This window comes from Melospiza georgiana, chromosome Z, assembly GCF_028018845.1.
Source record: "Melospiza georgiana isolate bMelGeo1 chromosome Z, bMelGeo1.pri, whole genome shotgun sequence".
Taxonomy (NCBI): Eukaryota; Metazoa; Chordata; class Aves; order Passeriformes; family Passerellidae; genus Melospiza; species Melospiza georgiana.
The window spans coordinates 83231403-83237505 of NC_080465.1; the positions used below are offsets into that span (position 1 = coordinate 83231403).

The 6103-nt window shown below is 40.5% G+C and overlaps 1 long non-coding RNA gene across 1 annotated transcript; it reads left to right on the forward strand.

Annotated features, from left to right (window-relative positions):
- Nucleotides 1-1843: 1843 nt before the first annotated feature.
- LOC131095890 (uncharacterized) lies at nucleotides 1844-4984 on the forward strand. The gene is made up of 5 exons (XR_009115927.1): nucleotides 1844-1904; nucleotides 2595-2670; nucleotides 2795-3104; nucleotides 3444-3561; nucleotides 4715-4984. It is a non-coding gene; the product is annotated as an uncharacterized LOC131095890 (long non-coding RNA).
- The last annotated feature ends 1119 nt before the right edge of the window (nucleotides 4985-6103 follow it).

Here is a 6103-nt window from a genome sequence, read left to right on the forward strand (position 1 = left end):
ATTATAGGAAATGGATATAAAATAGATATAAATACGGATGTGATATATCTATCTATCTATATCTATCATTTGTTGTATATTATGATAAATACAACTATAAAAAAACATTTAGGTAGTTTAAAATAATGGATGGTTTTGTTTTTTTCTTTGCCAAAGCAGGGGTTTTCGTGTAAAAATTACAAATACAAATAATATAAAGGTAGAAATATGAGTATAGAAATATATCATAAACACGTTAAAGATTTATATAAAAATTAGAAATATAAGGAAAAATAAGTTGTAGCAGTAGATACGGTAAATAATTTAAAAAATATTTCCCGTATATTTTTTGAATAAGGTGCATATTATATATAGTTGTTAATATAATACATCAATATAAACGATAAATATATATAAAATATCAACTATCTATAAGAAGGAATAAAAGCTCTATGTCACGTGCAGCAGTAGAAAATTTCAGGCTCCCAGGGAATAAATAGTTTTCTTTAAATCATTTTCGTTTTGGAGTTTTTTTTTTTTTTTTACTCTCGGGTAGCCTGAAAGTTTCTACTGCTGCTTTTTTATTTAAAAAAATATCCTTTTTTAAAGGTGGAAAGGTAAACCAAGATTAGAAATATAACAAAGGGGAAGGGAAAGGAAAGGAAAGGGAAAGGGAAAAGGAAAAGGGAAGGGAAGTGGTGAAAAACAGAGTGAAAAAAGTAAAAAGAGTTGGAGGGAAAAAGAGAGGGCATTGGGGAGGAGCGGTGCTGCCTCAGGTCCTTCCCCGCCCGGGGGCGAAGGACCCGTTTCATGCCCTGGAGGGACTGCAGCTGCCGGTGGCTCCCGGGGGACGGAGCGGTGGCTGCCAGCCCGAGACTCCAACTCCCGGCAGGCCGTGCTGCCGGCGCGGCGTGTGACGCAACGGCTATCGCGGCACATGAGTGGCTGCCAGCCCGAGACTCCAACTCCCGGCAGGCCCTGCTGCTGGCGCGGCGTGTGACGCAACGGGCGACGCGGCCCGGCATTTTTCTCTAAATCGGCGGTAAATACAGCTGAGTAAAATTAGCTTGGTTTTCTTCCTTCTTCTGTAACTGAACTGTTTTTATTAAAAATCCTATTTGAATATGTGGAAAAAGTGGGGATGTCCTGTAATATATCGTCGCTTTTCTTGTTTACAGGGTACTGAGAAAATACGTCTCCCTTAGAGTCCCACGGAAGGGTTCTCAGTGCGCTCTCTATCAAGGTATGTATTTACAAATAAGTGATCCCTTTAGATATTTGCCTGTGTACCTTTTCCTGTAATTCAGAGCTTGCGTTCTGTGGGTTTTATGATAAACCTGTAAAACATGTAAAAATGGTTTTGCAAGTCTTAATCGTTGAAGGCAGCAATAAGTGGATTTAGAGCCTGTTCTTGACCAGACAAAGAGAAAAAGTGTGACTTTGATGCTGAACTTGTCATTTTTCATTTGACTTGTCTTGAATGATTTAGGAATAGAGAGAACTAGAAAAAGAGAGAAATAGAATTGATTATTGAGCACTCCTCAAATGCTCACCATGATTCAGTGTAGAGCCAAAGGGAAGGGTGATGGAAGAGAGCTCTGTGCTTTGGAAGGAAATAAATTTAAACCTGACCTCCTCACAGAGTCTCACTAACTTCTTTTGTTTTAAAATACAAAATACGATTAGGAAGTGTTGGAAGTTAGTGTTTTGGGAAAGAAACGGCAGTTCCACAGAACATTCCATTTCACAGAGGCTCTGGGAACGCTTCATGTTGTAAGTGCTGTCACTGCAATCAGTTGGTGGTTCAGCCTTGAAACGTGCACTTGGCCTTCTATAAAGCACTGTTTTGTTTGCCTTTCAGTGCTATGAGTCTTGATAGATTGGAGAAGAGCCCAAGAGAAATTTTTCATCCCTTGATATAAAAGGTAGGAAGTGACTTTTTTAGGTTTGGTTCTTTTTCTTTGTTATTTTCTGGAAATAAAAGTAATTAAGTATAGGTACTACTGGTTTGTTTCTTCCAGTAGCAGGTGATAACAATAGCAGTAGTACTAGTAAAAATAATAATAGAAATAATAATAATAGTAATGTAATACTACGTAAACTGTCTTTATCCATTGAACTGGCCATTTCAAATCAAAACTTCTAAACACAAATCAAACCATCATCCTTGTAGAATCTTTCACAGCAGCGGGCTAAAGATCCTGGTTTTGTTGACAGGATTTATTGGTTCTGGAAGAACAAGAGGGAAGTACAAGCCTAACTACTTCTAGCTCACAGAGCCGTCCAGTGAACCCAGCTTTGTGTTTTGGTGGGCTTGTGATGACTTTGAAATCAATTGCTCATTCCAGTAAAAAAAATTCATGTTTTTTTGAACGTGACAGCAGAAATAACTTTAGGCACCAACTGAATAATAATAGATCACCAGTTTAAGTTAAAAATTCATGCTATACTATCAAAATTTAAAGGTAAATTATTATGTGTTAGGTGATGGTATAAAGTGTATGTTCTAATGTGTAATGCAAAGATACTTACGTACCTGAAAGTCCTTAGAGGAAACAAATTTTTATGTCTGCTGTTTGATTGTTTACCATACGATATTTGGTTTCATTTCCCAGGGATCGGTGAATTTTAACTTTGGAGTCCCCTATGCTAAGGATGCTCAGCTTACAGGTGATGAAATGTTCAGTAATGGTGAGTTTTTCACCTTCTCTTTAATTGCTATGCTGATCTGAATAAGAAAAAAAAAAAAAAACAAAAGCAAGAGAAAAAAAAGGATAGTTTATTATTTTTTACGCTGTTATGTTTGTTTCCTCAGTATTTGCTGCAGCTCTGCTTACCCAAGCTTTGGGTTCCTTCTGTCCCACTGGGAGTTGCCCAATTTGGTTGCATCTGGTGAAATTCACCCTGAGACCTTACAGAACCAGCTCCAACTACATGAGAGCCATTTGCAGTTCTCTCCAGACGCCTGGAGAATGGGCGACGTTTCTGAGGATCCGGCGAGCGTGCTTCTGTCAAAACTCAGTCTGTGAAATTCCTGGGGAAAACCCTTCTGTGTCCTGAAGGGTTCAAACTCTGGTGAGGATCCAGTTATCAGGTGCTCACCTGGATGGTTCCAGCTCCCAAAGGTAACACTTGTACTCTTGCCCTGTAGTTTACATCTATTGTATTTTTGTTATTTTCAAGATTTTTTGTCTTTGCAAAATATTGTGCATTTCACTCTTTGGAACCTCTCAGATGGTTCTTTGGTGCAGCACCACCCCGTGGGACACTTGGCTGCTGTCCTGAAGGGGTTGGTGGCTAGAATTGTAAATCCTGGCGAGTTTATAAGTCTTCTGTCCCCAGGGAGGTGTCATGCTTTGTTTACTTTTGTTCTGTTGGTTAGGCGCTGCTTCTCGTTGCAAGTATGAATTTCAAACTGCCCTGTTCTTATTTTAACCGTTTTCCTGGTTCTCTCCCTACGGCAGGGAAAGACTCTCGTATCCTTGTCGTCGGGCTCAGTGCTGTCCAAGAAGATACAGAGACTAAAAAAATCATAAGAAGCAAAATATGACTGCAGGGAAAAGAAGCTGGAGAGAACAGAAGGTGATATTGTTATCCTTACCCTGTATTAGAGACATCCGCTGTGCTTTGATGCTGGCAGCTGCCAGGGGCTTGTTAGCTCTTTGTAGGCAGGTGTAGGTGTTCACTTGTAGGTTTTTTCTCTGGACAAGGCAATTCAAACTTTGCTCAGCTGATATTTGCAGATTACTCTCTAGCACAGTCCAGCATGACATTTCTGAATGTTGTAAAAATACCATGTTACTTGGAAATTGCTAATGAAGAGAAGCTTTAGGGGAAAATAAGATTTCAGGGTTGGAAGATGTGAGAAGAATTGTGTGGGGATGTTAGACTGAAGTAAAGCACTCTTGAAGCTGGACTGGCACGCTGGCAGGTCCCCTATTAAACAGTAGTGCTGAGATTAGCCTGGGGGTTGCCCATTGTTTCTGTAGAAATCAATGTTTCCTGGTCTTGAGAGGTAAGCTGCTTTGAAAAGCTGGAAGGTGCAGCATGCTGACAATCTCCGTGCTTTGGATTAAAAGTAGATTTCAGAAGGGTCCTAGGCTTTTGTCTTTTCCTAGAAGTCGATGTAATCCTGTCGAGGAGTTTTTAGTTCTGTGTTGCCATGTCATCCATCAGAGCCCTGTTGTACTAATCTTCATACAAGTACAAAACAAAAAATCAGACCCTGTCCCAAGCACTTAGAGGCCAGAACACGATTTCCTCGGGCTGCCATTTGGGTGCCATCGGTACTCACCACGAATTGAGCCCTCTGGCTCTGACAGAGCCCCTGGATGCTGACGGAAGGGGGCTGGTCACAGACCCTGGAGGTGCCTGTCCCCCAGGGAGGGAGAGGACGAGGCAGTGTGGCCTGCAGGGAGGGTGTCGTCCCCAGAGAGCAGCCGGCGACTCCATGCCTGCCCGGGGCTGCGGGTGCCCCCTCGGGGTGGACGCCCGCCCTCAGGTTTCCCTCTGGGCACCCGGGGAGGGAACCAGGTCCATCCGTGTGGCAGCTGCAGGGCCTGCAGGCTCTGGGCCCTGGAGCCGAGTGAGCCTGAGCTGCTGCATGCTTGCTGTGAGCTTTGGGGTGAGCGTGCATCACTGCAGGCCTGGGATGGATTGAAATGCGCTGAGGAAAGCACAGGGAGGGAGGGAGGGAAGGAAATGCTCTGTTAACATGTGCCAATTCTTCTGTCAGACTCATCACGGCGGGACAGCGTGAAGACTGAAAGTGTAAGAAGATGTGGAGGGAAAGAGAGAATCTGACAGGAGCATCGGACGCACGAGTGCAGGAATTTTGCTTTTTTGCTTGGATGTAAACTCAGGCGTTGAAAGGAATTTGGGAGTGAGAAGGGACATTTCAGAAGGAGAAGAAGCAAAAGAAGTTGTTGTTGTTGTTACAGTCCTGGCAAAATCTTTTGTTCTAGCTAATAAAAGAAGTTAGTTTAAAAAACAAAAAGGAAAAAATGTAGTGGTTTTTTTTTTTTCCTTCACTATGATATTCATTGGTGGTATATGGTGTGTTGTTTCATTTCTTGGTAGTATTAAGTCTGTGTAAATTGTTTTTTGAGTGAAGCTGACTTTCTGGATGGGTTGGTTTGTATTTGAGGCAGGATTAATTTCAATAGGATTCTTTCATAGATTTCTGATGGGTATTACTGGGATTTTGGTTTTGTTTGCTGTATGTATAAACATAGAGCTTTGGTAGGGCCAGCTGGGCGTCTGGAGTTTTGGGTGTGAATTTATTAGATGGCTTTTGTTAGATGCAGTTTTTAATTTTTGAAATGTTTTTCAGTGTAGTGGTTTTAAGGTGGTTTTTAAGAATTCATTGTATTGTTTTCTGTTGTTTGTAGTTGGTGTATGATAAGGGATGTGGTGTGACTTTTTGAACATTATGGTTTTGGTGTTCCTAAGTTCTGATTTCTTTGTGGTTCAATATTTTTTTTTATTTTTATTTTTTGGGACAGGGGCATTTATATGGTGGGTTTTTATAGGCAATATGTTTTTTAATTTAGGTAGTGATATTTTTTAATATTTTAATAGTTTAGGTTTTTTATTTTCATGGTTTTAATTATTTTTTTTAATTTTTTCAAATAACTTTTATAGATGACATGTTATTATTTGTGCATTAACATAAAGGTAGAGCTCTGGGGACTTTTTTTAGTAATGTTTAGGGTCAGTTGTGCAGTTTTGAGTCTAGTGCGTTGGTTTGATTTAATTTTTATTGGGTGTTTGTTTTTATTAGCAGTTGTGTCATTTTCAAGGTGTGTTTGAGTTTTTTGGGGTTTTTGAGATACTGGTTTAGGAGGAAGTTTATGATGAGCATGTGCGGAGGTTTTGGGCTACTTTATAGTGGGATTTGAAATTTATTTACAGTTAGGTTTCTTTGAGTTTTTATTAGGGTTCAATGACGTTGTGGGATGTTTGTTCCATTAGTAACAGAAATAGGTTTTGTTTTGCTGTGCTGCGATGGGATGGGCGTGTGCTGCGTGCCGGCGCTGACAAAGGTACAGTATTGTTGTGGCTCTGGTGTGTCGGGTTAATGAACTGACATGGGTTAATATAGAGATGAAAATAGAAATAAATA